Genomic DNA, 16,081 nt, shown 5'->3' with positions numbered 1-16,081 from the left:
GCTTTGGGGTGTATTTCTAGAAGTGGGATTGCAGGATCACACGGCGATTGTACACTTAACTTTCTGAAGAACCACCGAATTGTCTTTCATAGAGGATGCAATGAATGAGTGTTCCTGTTTCTCCACGTCCTCCCCAACACTTGTAATTGTCTTTCTTTTTTTTTTTACATTAGCCACTCTAGTGGGTATGAAATGTTATTTCATTGTGGTTTTGATCTGCATTTCCCTAACAGTGATGTTGAGCATCCTTTCGTGTGATTTTTAGCCATTTGTGTATCCTCTTTGGAGAAATGTCTATTCAAATCTCCTTTTTAATTGGGTTTGTTTGCCTTTTTATTATTGAGTTATAGGATTCCTTTATGTATTCTGGATATTAAACCATTATCGGATGTGCGGTCTCCAAGTATTTTCTCCCAGTGCGTAGGTTGTCTCTTCACTTTCATGATAAAGTCCACTGATGCACAGCCGTTTTTAATTTTCATGAGGTCCCATTTATCTATTTTTTTCCCTTTGCAGCTTGTGCTTTGGGTGTAAAGTCTAAGAAAGTGTTGCCTGACACAAGGTCCTGAAGATGCTTCCCTACGTTTTCTTCTAGAAGTTTCATAGTTCTTGCCTTAGGTCTTTGATCCATTTTGAGTTAATTTTTGCAGGTGGCATGAGACAGGGGTCCCCCTGGATTCTTTTGCTTCTGGATAGCCAGTTCCCCCAGCACCCCTTGTTGCAGAGGCTGTTCTTCCCAGCCGAGCGGCCCGGGCAGCCTTGTCAAAAGTCGAGTGGCTGTAGGCGGGAGCGTCTATTTCTGAACCCTCAATTGGCTTCCATCGGTCGTGTATCTATCCTGGAGCCAGCCCCACACACTTCTGACCACTGTCGCCCTGTTCTCCCCTTTGCTTTCGGTACACTTGATTTAACCGGCAATCATGGCGTGTTGAACAGTGGCCCAGCTCCTTTCTCCGGCTCCAGGAGGTACTGGCCCCCAGACGGGGACTTCCCGGCCAGGTTCCTGCCAGGGCGCTTTGTCCCACGCGAGGGCCGCGCCTGCTCGGGAGGGCACCTGCAGCTGTGGCACTGCCTGACCTTGGAGGAAACACTCCAGGATGCCGTGCTCCTGCCCAGCTCTGCCCAGCTCGTGCCAGGGCTGCCGGAGGTCAAAGCAAGAACGGTGGCCCGGCCGTCACCCACGGCGGGAGTGGGGCGCTGCTCCCCGAAAGCGCCGTGCCCCCTGATGGCTGACGTGGGTGATATCCCCGTCACACAGGTGAGCGCCTTGGCCGGAGTCACCACCCACCCCGGGCTGCACCCAGGGTGCGGGGCCCAGAGCTGACACCCCGAGGAGGCCCGGTACAAAGCCCTGGCCGGCCTGGGGGCTCCGTGGGCCCCAGTCTTGGGGTAGAGACGGCTGGGGGTGAGGACGCAGGAAGCGAGGGAGTGGCGATCCTGGGGGGATGCGTGGGAGTGGGGAGAGGAGGTGCAGAGCTCCAGCCTTCCCAGCCCCGCCCGCCAGCCCCTCTCCCCCCGATCCAGCCGTGCCTTGCCTCTGCACACCCCTTCTGCCGCACGCCGTTCCCCTTGTCTCCAAGGCCTCCCCTGCCCTGCCCTCCCCAGTCGGCTCCCCTGGGCACCCTCTGCTCCTGGCAGGCCAGCTCTGCACGGCCCCCGGGGGCAGGGCCTCGCACCTCGCAGGTGAGCGCCAGCCAGGCTGTGTGGGACGGGGAGGGGAGCCCCGACAGGGCCGGTGGACCCCACCGCCTCCTCCTGCAGGGTCCACCCCAGGACAGGGGCAGACTTCGGTGCTTTTCATGTAGATTGAAAGGTTCAAGGGCAGCCTGCCTCAGAGCTTCCGGGCTCAGGGGCGTCCCCAGTGGGGGTTCAGCCCTCCCTGGCCCCCCGCCCTCCCTCCATCATTTCTTCAGCCCCTACTGTCCCAGGCTTTCCCTGCTGGAGGGAGGGGAGGCAGGTGAGTCCACAGAGTCTCCTGGACAGGGAGCCACCAAGCCGGGGGGGCCTCCCGGCCGAGGCAGGCCACCCGCCTTGCTGGCTGGGTGCAGAGGGGCCAGGGCCCAGCCCCAGCTCCCCGGGGGCGTTGCCTCCCAAAGTCTCTTCTCTGGGCGCAGCGGGGCCGGAGAGTTCTGGTGGCCTCGGGCGGCTGTCGGTCAGGGGCTCCACGTCCCCAGCCATCGGTGGGTCCAGGGCACCTGCCGGCGGTGAGAGCGGGGGCGGCTGGCCTGTGGCCCGCGCAGGCCCCGCCCAGGCCACCTGCTGAGAGGCACCGGGGCGAGGGCGGGCACCTGCTGCCGGGGTCCACGCCTCAGCCCGCGTGCCCGGCGAAGGAGGGGGGACGAGCCACTCGCTCGGGCCCCAGGTGGTCCCACACCCGGCCCTGGTGCCGAGGCCCCTTTCTCAGGAAGGCCGAGTCGCTGAACTAGAGCAATCAGTCTGTAAGGGGCGGCCTGGAGAAGGTGTCTCTCCACCCGCTCTGCCGAGGCGCTCAAAGGGGGCTTTGTCCCCGGAGAGAAAGGAGGAAGCAGCCAGCACCTCCCGCGGCTCCGTGCCGGGGGACCCGCGGCCGCTCCCTGCCCCGCCCTCCCGGGGGTCCCGCGGGGAGCACCCGTGGGCCCCCTGCCAGCCCGCGGGCCAGCAGGGCCTCTTCCCACGGCACCCAGTTAGGTGCCTGAGCCCAGGGCGCATCTTAGGGAAGCGCCGTGTGGCCCCTGTCCCCGTTCTCGCTGGGAGGATTTCTCAGCACCTCTGGCTCCCTGTCTCTCAAGAGAGGCCAGGCCTCCTGGGCCACGGGCCTCGCCGAGGGGCAAGGGTGCAGGGCTGTGCAGGGCGAGTGGCCGCCCAGAAAAACTCCTGAGGCAGGGGAGCCCGCCTCAGGGACAGAGGCCTGTCCTGGGACAGAGGCCCAGGAAGTGGCCGTGAGCCTCCCGAGACCAGACGCCCTCCAGGGGCTCAAGGTGGAAAAGGAAGGTTCTGAGAATGGAGGAAAGGAGGGGAACTTTCTGGAATGTTCAGAGAACAGAGGGGAGGAGGGGAACTTGTGTTTTTAAGGGTGCTGGCTAAAAAGCCTGGGCTCTGGAGGCAGATGCCTGGGCTCACAGTCAGCCCTGACATGTTACCGGCTGTGTGGCCTTGTGAAAGTTCCTTGACCTCTCTGTGCACAGACTTCCTGTAAGATGGACATCCTTTGAGATCTCGGCGCATAGTGAGGGTTGAAGACGTTAATCTGCGCCGTGTCTGACGTGCAGCGAGCACGCAGGGATCGTGTACTGCGAGAACGTGATGTTGTGAACATCCGCTTTGCGCTGCTTTACCGCTTAAGCCTCGCTGCCCCTCGGCCAGCATGGTGGTTCTCTCTCCAGACGAGGAAACTGAGGCTCAGGGGGCACACCTGCCTCCGGCTCTGCCTGCCTCCAAAGCTGTGGCTGGTTCCGCCCCACCCTGCACACGTGAAGGTGGGACGTGCAGTGGGCTGTGGGTGGGGGGGTGGCAGGCGGGGTGGGGGCGGGAACCCAGCACCCGCCCAGGGACGGCCAGGGAGGGCAAAGCCCGGCTCACCAACAGCCTTCTAAGGCGCTGGGGCAGGAATTGGGACGTCGAGGCGCTCCCCTTGGGTGGGGGCTGGGTGAGAAGAAAGGAACACTGGAGGCCTGAAGGCATGGTCTCCGGAGCTCCCCGGCCCACCTGCGACCCCCAAAACTGGCAAGGGAGCGGATCTTGCTCCGTGGTCGAGTGCCTGCTTCCCACGTCCAAGTCCTGGGTTCAATCCCTGGGGCCTCCTCAAACTAAATAAATAAATACGTAATTTAAAGAAAATGAAAATTCAAAGGTTTTGAAAGGCGGCCGTTGCTGGAGAAGCCCACCCCTGCCTCCCGCGCTGGCCCGGAGGACGGGGCGGCCGTGGAGGAGCGGCCCCGGGGGACGTGGGGACACTGCTCCAAGGGGCAGCCCGGGAAGCTCGCAGGTGGCAGGCCAGGTGAGTCACTGGGTCGGGGGCGCCGAGCACAGGAAGGGGAGGCGCCTGCGAGCACGCTCGCTCGGGCGCAGCATCTGCTCACCCAGGAAAGGCGACAGCCAAGTGTCATCAGCCCCGGGAGTGCCAGGATTATGTCATCGGCGTGGGGGCGGGGCCCGTGCCCCCTTCGCTTCCCAGGGGAAGAAAGCTTGCCACTGTCAGAAACATGAAAGGACTGTCAGAGATCCATGAAATTAGCCGCCTGGATTGTGAAACAGAAGACTCGGCTCTGTTTGTTTTGTGACAATGCGGAAGCCACAGATGTTCTTTCAGGAGGAGAAGGAAGAACTCCCAGGGACTTCTCTGCACGGCCGCCCCCTCCTCCTCCTCCTCCTCCTCGGAGCTGGAGAATCCCAGCCCCGCCAGGTGGGGCCGCGCCCACACCTGGGGTCCAACGGGACCCACAGAGGCAGACGCTTGGGGGAGGGGGGTCAGGGGCAGGGGCGAGGGTCAGATGGGAGAGCCCTGGAGGCGAAGGTGTGGGGCTGTTAGGATAGCCCGGGGGTGGGAGGCAGGGAGGGGATTGAGCGAGTCTGGTGGCCTGTGAGGGCAGAGGGGGGAGCGCAAGCGGGAGCACTGGCGCTGGGCTGGGTGCTCTGCTGGGGGTGCTCCCATGCCTCCTCCCTGGGACCTTGGGTGGGGGGCAGCCTATCTCCATCTACAGGCGGGGAAACCGAGGCTCAGGGAGGTTGCTTCCCGCGCCGCACGGAAACGGAACAGAGTGGGAATAGGAGGGCGGCCTGTCTGGCAATGCCCTGGGGGGTCACAGAAGCAACCGGCCAGGGCCCAGAGGGCGGCCACGTCCTGAGCCGGGTTGAAGCGAGCGTGCTCGGCCCCGGGAGCACGGGCGTCTCGGAGCCTGGAGGTGACGGGGCATGGGGCAGAGGGACCTGGAGTCCACCGCCTCCTAGACCTGGGCTCGCAGAGAGGCACGAGGGGTCCTGCTGGCTGGCGTGGACGGCCCCTCTGGAGCCCACCCTCCGAAAGCCGGCGCAGGCTGAAATGACGGAAAAGGGGCCAACTGGACCTCCGGGGAGAAGACCCCCGAGAGACCCTGAAATGCCCAGGGCATGGGGACAACGTGAGGGTGCAAAGAGGCCCATCAGGCTCGGTGGCCTGAGCTGCCCAGAGGTGAAGGGCCCGGCTTTGGGCAGCAGTGGACTCGCCCTTCTCTGGTATAAGAACCCCCTGCCCTTGGGACCATCCGCCCCCGGGCTGGCACTGTGTGGCAGACACCGAGGGACCCGGGGCCCAGGCCTGCCCAGTGCTGACCACAGGGCGTTTAGGAAGGCTCCGTCCAGCCAGGGGGCACCGGCCCCAGGGCTGCAGCGGGAGCCCCTGGGGGAGGCGCTCTCTGGGCGGGCCTTGCTCAGGGGTAGGGTGGGAGGTGGGGGTATGGGGGCAGCTGCCTTATGTGGGCGTGTGTGGGCACGGTGGGGGGTGAGCTGGTGAAGGGCAGAGCCAGCACGGGGGGCCAGCCCAAGAGCCAGCAATTAGGTGCTGGTTTTTGGTACTGGAAAAAATTGTCACTACATTTACTTATTTACTGTCATCCCGGGCTTTTCAGTTATTTGAGCCAGGTAAATTACTTTTGCTTAGGTCTGTGTAAGTGGGCTTCTTTGTTCCTTACAATTAAAACAGTACTGAGTAAAGTCAACAAAGGAGACTCCCATTCTAAGAACTAGAAAAAATCGAAAAGGCTGAAAGAGACTCTAAAAAAAGTAAAGGTAAAACATTTAAAAAGAATAAATAAGAAAATAATCATAAAATAAAATGAGATGAATTTAAATAACCAAACAGATTTCAAGAAATTAAAAATGTACTAATTAATATTATCAACTCAGTGGATCAGCGTGGCACTTTGAAATTCTTTTGGGAATCCCCAAAAGAGAAAGATGATGTTTTTGAACTAATCCACTCCTGTGGGTGCGAGGCCCCTGTGATTGGAGTATGTCAGTGAGGCATGACCCACGTAGACGCTCGCCTTCTTGCTGGGTCTGATAAAAGTGAAGACACAGAAAGGAAGCCACCATATTACACTGATCCTACCGTGGGAGAGAAAGAACTTCAGGGAAACAGATGCCTTGAGGATCTCAAGGAGCCGGGACCAGGGAGGGCAAGCCCTGTGCCTGGTTGCCCACAGCTGTGCCCTGGGAGATGGTAGATTCTGGGAAAGGCAGGTCCCGCGGCAGGGACTGGTGGCCGTCTTCACCATACGACGAGGCAACAGAGTCACCAGTAGCTGGCTTTGTGAGAAAGCATCTCTGAGGGTGCTTTGACTTGGACATTTCACAGCCTTGGAACTGTAAGCTTTCACCCCAAGTAAATTTCCCCTTATAAAAGCCAGCCCATTTCCGGTACTCTGCATCGGCAGCCCCGGGGCAAACTACAATAATCAGTTAAAGATATGATCAGATACAGCTGAGGAAAGAAGTAGGCAGAGCTGAGAAAACTGCCCTGAGTGCAACACAAAGAGATAGGGAGATGCGAAAAATGAAGGTAGACAGAATGAGAAGGTCCAGAATCCATATTCTTTCCAGAATGAGAAAACAGTAAAGAAAAGACAGAAAAAGCACAAAATTCCGAACAGGTAGATGAGAAATAGATCCATACCCAGACATCATTATGAAACTGCGAGCGGGGCAAGGAGTGAAGAGACACAGGGTAATGAAAAAGGAGGGATACTTGGCTGGCAGCAGACTTCTCAGCAGCAGCAACTGATGTCAGAAGGTGACGGGATAAAATTATTATAGAAGTGAAGAAAATAGACTGTTGACTTGATCTTTGATATCCTGCTAAACAATCATTCCAGATAATAATGAAATAAAGAGTTTTCAAAAACACAAAACGCACACACTCTTGAGAATTATTAAGTAGGTTCTTCAGTAAGAAGAGAATTGAATTCCAGAAAGGAGGAGTGTAATAAGGTAGCTCTAAGGAAAGAAATTAGTAAGCATTTTGGTAAGTCTGTATATGCATTTCCTATAAAATTTTAATAACTAATTGGGGGGAGTGTTAAAATCAGGTGGCAGTGCAATGCCATACAGCAGTAACATGAAAAGTGTTAATTGATGGAAGTTAAATAATGGAAAGTGCATGTATCATTTGGCTGAAGGATAAAAACACTGATTAGCCTTAGATATATGCCTTCATTATGTGCATGTCTTAAAATATAATGGTTCAACACTTAAAGAATAGAATTTATAAATGTCAAAACACTGGATTGTGAGGAAAAAGAAAGGAATAAAGGAAATTCAATTAATCAGTGAAGACAGAATTAAAAAAAATAAGCAAAAGAAAAGTGAGTACAAAGAAATCACAAAAGAAGATGGTGGAAATAATTCCAAGTACCTCAGGGTTGCAGTTGGAAATTATTTTAAGAAGCCTAGGAAGAGAAAGCTTATGTTTGTGGGCCGGTGCACTCCTAAGGGTGTGAGGCCATTTTTCAGTTGGGTTACCTCAGTGAGGCATGCCTTCGGTTGAGTCTCCACCCTCTTGCTGGGTCTGATAAAAAACTGAGACATACAGAGAGACACACTAGAAAAGAGATCTGCCATTTGGATCTTGCCAGGTGACAGTAAGGAGAGGCTCAAGGAGCCGAGGCCCAGGTGAGAGACGAGCCATTTGTCTGAGAGCTTGCAGCTGAAATCGGCAAGAAAGCGGAGCAGCCGAGCCTGAGAGACGAGGTCTGGCCTGGGACAAGCTTTATGCCTGGTTGCCCTCAGCTGAGCGCTGGGAGACAGGACAGCTGGAGGGGAGGGCAGAGGGGACCAGGCAGAGATTGCCCGCCCTCCTGCCTCAACACGTGGCAGCTGCCTTGGGTGAGAAAGCACCGCGTATGGTGCCTTGAGTTGGACTTTCCATGGCCATGGAAAGGTAAGCTTTTACCCCAAGTAAATACCCTTTATAAAAAAGCCAACCCATCTCTGGTACTTTGCGTTGGCAGTCCCTTTGGCAAACTAAAGCCTCCAGTGATCACAAAATGTCAGCGAGTTCTGGTAGGTGCTAGTGGTATCTGCTCCTGCTTGTCCGTCGTCAGCGTTTGGGGCCAAAGGCTCGCCTTCTTGACTGTCTGCCATCACAAGAGGCTCAGTCCTCCAGGACAGAAGGCCCTTCTCACCGATTCTGCAATTCCTGCCCCAGGCAGGTAAGCCTATTGTCTGATGAGGCTTGGAAAAGAAATTATTTATTTGAATTAAATTGGACAATGGAAGCAAGGGAAAAAGTGGAAATAAGGTATGCGTCATAGCCATAATGAAACAATACACAGGAGAGGAAAATTCAAATATTAATGAACACATTAAAAATTTAACTCCACTGGAAACCAGAGATGAGCAAACCAACACGGAGTTCAGAATAACCTTGCTACGAGTTGCAGTGAGTGTGGAGGGACTGACCCTTGGGCTCTGCGGTGGGGGTGGGTGGGGGCGGTGGTGGTCGTGAATTGCTTCAAATCAAACCGAGTCACCTTATGACCCAGAAATGCACTCCTAGGTGCACACCCAAGAGAAAGGACAACAAGTGTCCACGCAGAAACTTGTTTACGAATGTTCATAGCAGCATTATTCACAAGGGCCAAAAGGTGGAAGCCCACCAAACATCCATCGACTGGAGAATGGATAAACAAAGTATGGTCTCTTCATGCATAGGAATAATTATTCAGCCGTTAAAAAGAAGGCACTTCTGATACATGCTGCAACATGGGCAAACTTTGAAGACACGGTGTTACGTGAAAGAAGTCATTCACAGAAATCTGCATATTATATGATTCACTTATAAGAATTCCAGAATAGGTACAACTATTGAGACATAAGGTAGATCAGTGTTTGCCTTGGGAGAGGGTGATAGCTAAAGGGTGTGCTTTTTATTGCGGAAACATACATACAACTCAAAATCCCATTTCGACCACTTCCAAGTGTATAATTAAATGGTATTTGAAATATTATGTTAATATTCTTGCACCTTTTTTCTTTTTTAATTAGAGAAATTGTACATTTATGGAAAAATCATGCATAAAATACAGAGCTCCCATATACCACGTTAGTACTAACACCTTGCATCAGCGTGGTAAATTTGTTACAATTCATGAAAGAACATTCTGTAAGTGTATTATTAATAGGTTTCACTGTGTTGTATAGTCCTATGTGGTTTTTAAAAATTTTATTCAATTAACATACACAATCTAAAATTTCCCCTTTTTACTACATTTGTGTATATAATTCAGTGCTGTTAATTACATTCGCAAAGGTGTGCTACGATCATCACCATCCATTATCAAAACTTTACAATCAACCCAAACAGAAATGCTGTATATTTTAAGCCTTGTTTTAGTTCGTTAAAAGCTGCTAGGGGACTTGGCCCAGTGGTTAGGGCGTCCGTCTACCACATGGGAGGTCCACGGTTCAAACCCCAGGCCTCCTTGACCTGTGTGGAGCTGGCCCATGTGCAGTGCTGATGCTCACAAGGAGTGCCCTGCCACGCAGGGGTGTCCCCCACGCAGGAGAGCCCCACACGCAAAGAGTGCGCCCCGTAAGGAGAGCTGCCCAGTGAGAAAGAAAGTGCAGCCTGCCCAGGAATGGCACCGCACACACGGAGAGCTGACACAGCAAGATGACACAGCCAAAAGAAACACAGATTCCTGAGCCGCTGACAACAACAGAAGCAGACAAAGAAGAACACATAGCAAAATGGACACAGAGAACAGACAGCTGGATGGGGGAGGGGAGAGAAATAAATAAAAATAAATCTTTAAAAAAATAAATAAATAAAAATAAAAGCTGCTGGGAGCAATATACCCAGAAATGTGTGGTGGCTTTTGCAATGGGAATTCGTTAGGTTAAAAGACGACATTTCTGAGGCTGTAAACACGTCCACAGCAAGGCATCATCGGGGGTGCTGGCTCACCAAAGGCTGGCTGCTGTCAGTCCTGGACCCCTGCCCCAACGCAAGGCCTGGTGCTGACTGGTCTCCGCCTTCTCCTCCAGGCTCGCTTGCTCCCTAGCCCAGCTATCGGGCCATCAGGCACGCGGCAGTTCTGCTCTGCTTGTTCCTCTTCTCCAGGCCTCATTGCTTCAACGACCTGCTCTCCGTGAGCCTCCTCTCGCAGCCTCTTGGCAGCCTCTTTCCATGTTGTGACAGTTTGAAGCATTTTGTGGGTCCAGGAAAAGATCATGTCCTCGAAGCTAAGCCGTTCTGTGGGTGTGGGCCCCTTTTGTTGGATTGGACTCCGTTGGCGTGCCTTCGATTAGATTGCTTCAGTGAGGCGTGACCCAGGGTGACCCTTCTGCTGGAGTCCTTTATGAATGGGAGAAACATGCAGAGACACACAGCAAAAAGTGGCAGAGACAGAGCAACCCCAAGAGGCCGAGAGAGATGTCCCAGCGGCCAGAGGCTGAAATCAGTGGAGCACAGAGGCCAGGAAAGAGACCCCAAGAGGCTGGAAGGGACGAGGCCCAGAGGAGGGGGGGAGATGAGCGATGGGCCCTGATCGCCCACAGCTGGGCTCGGGGAGAAAGCGAGCCTGGAGGGGAAGGCAGAGATGGAGAGAAAGAACCCAGAGGCTCAGTGGGAACTTGGGAGAGAGGAAGCCACAGCTGGGCTCGGGGAGAAAGCGAGCCTGGAGGAGAAGGCAGAGATGGAGAGAAAGAATCCTGAGGCTCAGTGGGGAACTTGGGAGAGAGGAAGCCACAGATGGAGCAGCCAGAAGCTGAAGCAGGTGCCTCCACGTGCCTTGCCGGGTGGAGGGGCCCAGGATCACGAGCAGCCAACCTTTGGTGAGACAGCATCTCAGATGAGGCCTTGCTTTGGAAATTCCCACAGCCTCAGCTGTAAGCTTTTAACCTAATAAATTCCCATTGTAAAAGCCAACACAATTCTGGCATACTGCTCCCAGGAGCTTTTAGCAAGCTAAATTACGTGCCTCTGTGCTCTGCTGATTCTAGCCTCCAGGACCTCTCTATCTGTCTCTGCAGCTTTTTTTCTCTATGTCTGTGGCTTTTTACTTCTCCATTTATAAAGGACTCCAGTGAGAGGATTAAGACCCACCCTAGATCATGCCCCACTGGAGCAACCGAATCAAATGGCCCTTAAATGACCATATCTAATCAAAGGTTCACAAGAGGTTCAATTTAAGATCCTAATTTTCTGGGGTCCACGTAAAAGACTCAAACCAACATAAGCCTTAACTCCCTAGTCCCTATCCCCACCCCACCACCTGGTATTTTGTATTCTAGCGTCTGACTCTTTGAGTTTGCTTATTCTAGTGATTTCATATCACAAATACAATACTGTGTCTGGCTTATTTTACTCAACGTGGTGCCTTCAACGTTCATTCATGTTGTCCCATGTATCAGAATTTCATTCCTTTCCATGTTTGAATAATGTTCTATTGTGTGTCTATATCACATTTTGTTTGTCCCTTCATCAGTTGATGGACACTTGGGTTACTTCCATCTTTTGGCAATTGCAAATAATGCTGCCATGAACATCAGTGTGTAACTATTTGTTCAAGTTCCTACGTTCAGTTTTTTTGGGTGTATACCTAGAAGTAGGATGGTCAGGTCATGTGGTAATTCTATACATAACTGCCAGAGGAAGTGCCAAACTGTTTTCCGCAGCAGCTGCACCATTTTATATTCCCACCAACAATGAACTGGTGTTCCCATGTCTCTACATCCTCTCCAACTTTTAATTAACCATGCTAGTGAGTGTGAAACGGTATCTCATTGAAATTTTGATTTGCACTTCTCTAATGGCTAATGATGCTGAGTATCTTTTCATGTGCTTATTGGCCACTTGTATATCTTCTTTGGAGAAATATCTATTTAAGTCTTTTACCCATTTTTAAATTGGGCCATTTGTCTTTTTGTTGTTGAGTTGTAGCCTTTTTAAAATATATTCTTGATATTAAACTCTTATCAGATGGGTGGTTTCTAAGTGTTTTCTCCCATTTTGTAGGCTGTCTTTTTTACTTTCATGAAGAAGTCTTTTGATGCATACAATTTTTAAATTTTGATAAAGTACCATTTATCTATTTTTCCTTTTGTTGCTCATGCTTTCGGTGTAAAGTCTAAGAACCATTCAAGGCCTGAAGATGCCTCCTTATGTTTTCTCTTAGGGGGTTATAGTTATATTTAGGTTATATATTGATCAATTTTGACTTAATTATGGTATATGGTGTGAAGTAGGGCTCCACTGTCGTTCTTGTGCACATAGATATCCAGTTTCCCCAGCACTGTTTGTAGAAGAGACTATTCTTTCCCAATTGAATGGTCTTTGCCCCTGGTCAAAATTCAGTTGGCCATAAATGTGAGGGTTGATTTCTGAACTCTCAAATTGATTCCATTTATCTCTATACCTGTCTTTGTGCTGGTACCATGCTGTTTTGATTCCTGTAGCTTTTCAATAAGTTTTAAAATCAGGAAGTGTGATTCCTTCAGTTTTGTTCTCTTTTTCAAAATGTTTTTCACTATTTGGGACCCCTTCCCTTTCCATGTACATTTGGTGATTGGCTTGTCCATTTTGGCAAAGAAGGCTGTTGGAAATTTGATTGGGATTGTGTTGAATCTGTAAAACACTTTGGGTAAAATTGACATGAAACAAAATTTAGTCTTCCAATCTGTGAACACAGACTATCCTACCATTTATTTAGGTCTTATTTGACTTATTTTAGCAATACTTCTTAGTTTTCCTGTATAAGTCCTTTACATCCTTGGTTAAATTTATTCCTAGATAAGGGTAGATTTGTTATGCTTCCATTCACTAAACTTTGGAAACAGGTGATAGAAATTGCAGTGCTTTGAAGCTATGTGGGGTTGGTAGTAATGTCTCCACTTTCACTTATGATTTTATTTATTTGTGACCTTTCTTGGTTTCTTTATCAGTCTAGATCTTTTTGGTAAATTCTATTTCTTCTCCCCTCCCCCATCTTCATGGTTGGTTTTGGCCAAACTTTTTATTTAGTATTCTGTAGTTGTTTAACACATACTTAAGTGGTCTTATTGGGGGAGAGGAAAAAGGGGAGTTTCTTGCAGATTCCTACAGAAATGTCAGAAAGGCAAAATATGGCCAGCATTATCCATTTTGGGGTGGGGGGTTATTCGGTGAATAGCACTTTCCTTATGTAAGCATCTGATCTCAGTTTTTCATACTGAGAACACTGAGATTTCAGTTTGAAGACCATCCTGAAATCCTAAAAGTAGCATTACCCTAACCACCCTCTAATATCTAGCTTGTATAGGCAGAAAGATTCATCTCCCCATTTTAGATGGCTAGATGTTTGTGAAAGCTCTCAGAAGTGCTTGCTGCGTTTACTGGGAAAAATCAGATAGGAAGTCGCTTTAGGGACATTTTTACTTGCAAAATTACAACACTAGTACACAAGTCAAGTCTTATCCATTTAACATTTGCTTGTTGAAAGCAACGTCATAAATCAAATAAAATTAAACGTGTTTTACTTTTTCCTCACAAGAACATAAAAATTGTGGAGGGGAAATTTAACAGGTAATTTTAAAAAAGTAACACAATTTTTTTCTCTTAGTAGCCCTTGGGTAGTTATGACAACAGTTTCCACGTTTTGTTTGTTTTCTTTGAACAGAGGGTTGGGTCCATAGTTTTGTTTGTTTTCAGTGTCTGCTTCTGCCTCCCCCTCTGTCAAATCGTCGTCCTCCACAGCCACCACCTCTTGGTGCTCTGCGGCTTGAACTGCTGTAGGAATCATGCGGGGGAGGGGGCCCCTTTCCATGGAAGGGGGAAGCCCGCTTTCCTGTCTGCCAACCCCATCACAACCACTTGAGTAGAGATCACTTCAGCTGCTTGAGTAACTGTCACGACTTCCCCCATATCCGTGCCATGAGCTGCTGTAATTGTCATGGCGACTGCTTCCAGCACAAGATGGCGGGTGCCCTCGTGTAGGTGGAGCAGCACGTGAGTTACCATAACTCCCCTATGAACCTCTGTAGGACCCTCCACCCATATGATCTGAATAGCCTCGATCATGACCGTAGCCATCTTTATCACTACAGCCTCTTGACGGGTGGTCATCACATGAACTGGAATGACCATCATCGCGGTATGCAGAATCTCTTGATAGTGGTGCATGATCTCTTGTATCATGAGAACTTGGGTAATCTCTCTTTGAATAGCTGTCTTTAGAAGAATAGCCATCATCTCTTGGGGGCAAATAAACATCTCTACAAAAGGGCAGGGGTGGGAAGTGGATGTGGCTTAAGCAATTGGGCACCCATCTACCATATAGGAGGTCCAGGGTTCAATATCCAGGGCCTCCTGGTGAAGGGAAGCTGGCCCGAGCAGCGAGCTGGCCCACACGGAGTGCTGCCCCACACAGAGAGCTGATGCAGCAAGATGATGCAACAAAAAGACACACAAAGGAGAGACAATAAGAGACACAGCAGACCAGGGAGCTGAGGTGGCACAAAAGAAGATCACCTCTCTCCTACTCAGGAAGGTCCCAGGATAGGCTCCTGGAGCCACTTAAAGAGAAGACAAGCAGACACAGAAGTACAGTGAATGGACACAGAGAGCAGACAATGGAAGGAGGGGGAGGGGGAAATAACAAATAAATCTTAAAAAAAAAAGAGGACAGGGTTTCCCTTTGTGGTGGGCCTCCATAACCGTCTCTTCCACATGATACAGGAGCTCTCCCTCCCTTTCCACGGCTGCTGCGAACTGGTCCTGAGGGGGCAGATCTTTCAGAAGGAGGACCCCAACGTCGTGGTGGTGGTCCTCTTTTTACTGGAAGTGGTCCCCTGGAAGAGCTCATATTACAATTCATGGAATAGCCCCCGCCATCCATGTGCCCTCCACAGGAGGTTCCTCCGCTTCCTCCCCTTCCGCCTTCAAGACCCGCAGGAGGGCCTTTGCTTCTTGAAGGTCGAGGTGGTCCACGTCTACCACATCCAAACGATGCTTTAGTGACTTGTTCCACCTTGATGACTTTTCCATCTAAGGACTTTCCATTCATGGCTCCGGCTGCATCCTTGGCATCTGCCTGGCTTTCAAAGGTGACAAAGCAAAACGTCTTGGCTTGTTGGTTTCCCGGTCTTTCATTAAGAGTACTTCCACTATTCATCCATATTTGCCAAATACTGCTTCAAGGGCGTCTCAGTTGTTTCTGTATTGAGCCCTCCAATAAAGAGCTTTCCCTGACTTTCTACTTCAAACATTTTTTTCCCCCAGAGTCAGAGAGGTGAGGGCGGTTTCACGCTCCCAGGAGCCCTCGACAGGCGCTTCCTAGCGGCTCAGCAGGTGTGAGGGCTGCCAGGTCGGGTGGAGGGCAAGAGGAGAAAGCCGCCAGCACTACTGCACAACAAGCTCTCTCGTGCTTTTTTATTCTCTATGTCATTTGTTTCTGCTCTAATCTTTGTCATTTCCTTCCTTCTGCTTGCTTTGGCTTTAGTTTGCTCTTCATTTCCTAAATCTTCCAGTTTTGAGGTTAGCTCTCTGATTTGAGAGCCTCTTTTAAAAATTATTGATTTCCCTTCCCCGTTCCTCTCCCCCACCCTGCTGTTTTTGCTGTGTCCATTCACTGTGTGATCTTCAGTATCTATTTCTCATTTTGTCTTCTCTTCTCATCTTTCTCCTCTAGGATTCCCCAGGATTTGATCCTGGAAACATCTGATGTGGAGAGAGTTTCCCCTTAATTGTATAACCTCAGTTCCTGGTGTCTGCGGCGCTTCACCTTGAGTCTCCGCTTCGTCTCTCTTTTTTTTTTTTGAGTCATCATCTTGCCGCATGAGTCACTTGCACAGGTACTGGCTCTCTGCATGGCATTCACCTTGCTGTGTGGGCATTCAGCTCACCACATGGCTCACCGCGGGGGCACTCGGCCCACCACGCAGGCACTTGGTTTGCCATGTGGACATGGGCTCGCTGCACAGGCACGCTTTCTCTTCTTTTTCACCAGGAGGCCCCAGGGATTGAACCCGGGTCCTCCCATATGGTAGGCGGAGGCCTTATCCCTTGAGCCACATCTGCTTCCCATTCTTCTTTTTTAATGTAAGCCATTAGAGCTATAAACTTCCCTCTCCGCACTGCCTTTGCTGTATT

The 16,081-nt window shown here is 51.0% G+C and overlaps 1 pseudogene; it reads right to left on the bottom strand.

Annotated features, from left to right (window-relative positions):
• Positions 1–2,308: 2,308 nt before the first annotated feature.
• Positions 2,309–15,198, bottom strand: LOC101432881 (uncharacterized; annotated as a pseudogene).
• Positions 15,199–16,081: the final 883 nt, after the last annotated feature.

Source organism: Dasypus novemcinctus, chromosome 7, assembly GCF_030445035.2.
Source record: "Dasypus novemcinctus isolate mDasNov1 chromosome 7, mDasNov1.1.hap2, whole genome shotgun sequence".
NCBI lineage: Eukaryota > Metazoa > Chordata > Mammalia > Cingulata > Dasypodidae > Dasypus > Dasypus novemcinctus.
Note: the sequence above shows the minus strand (reverse complement) of the source record. Positions and strands in the feature narration are given on the sequence as shown.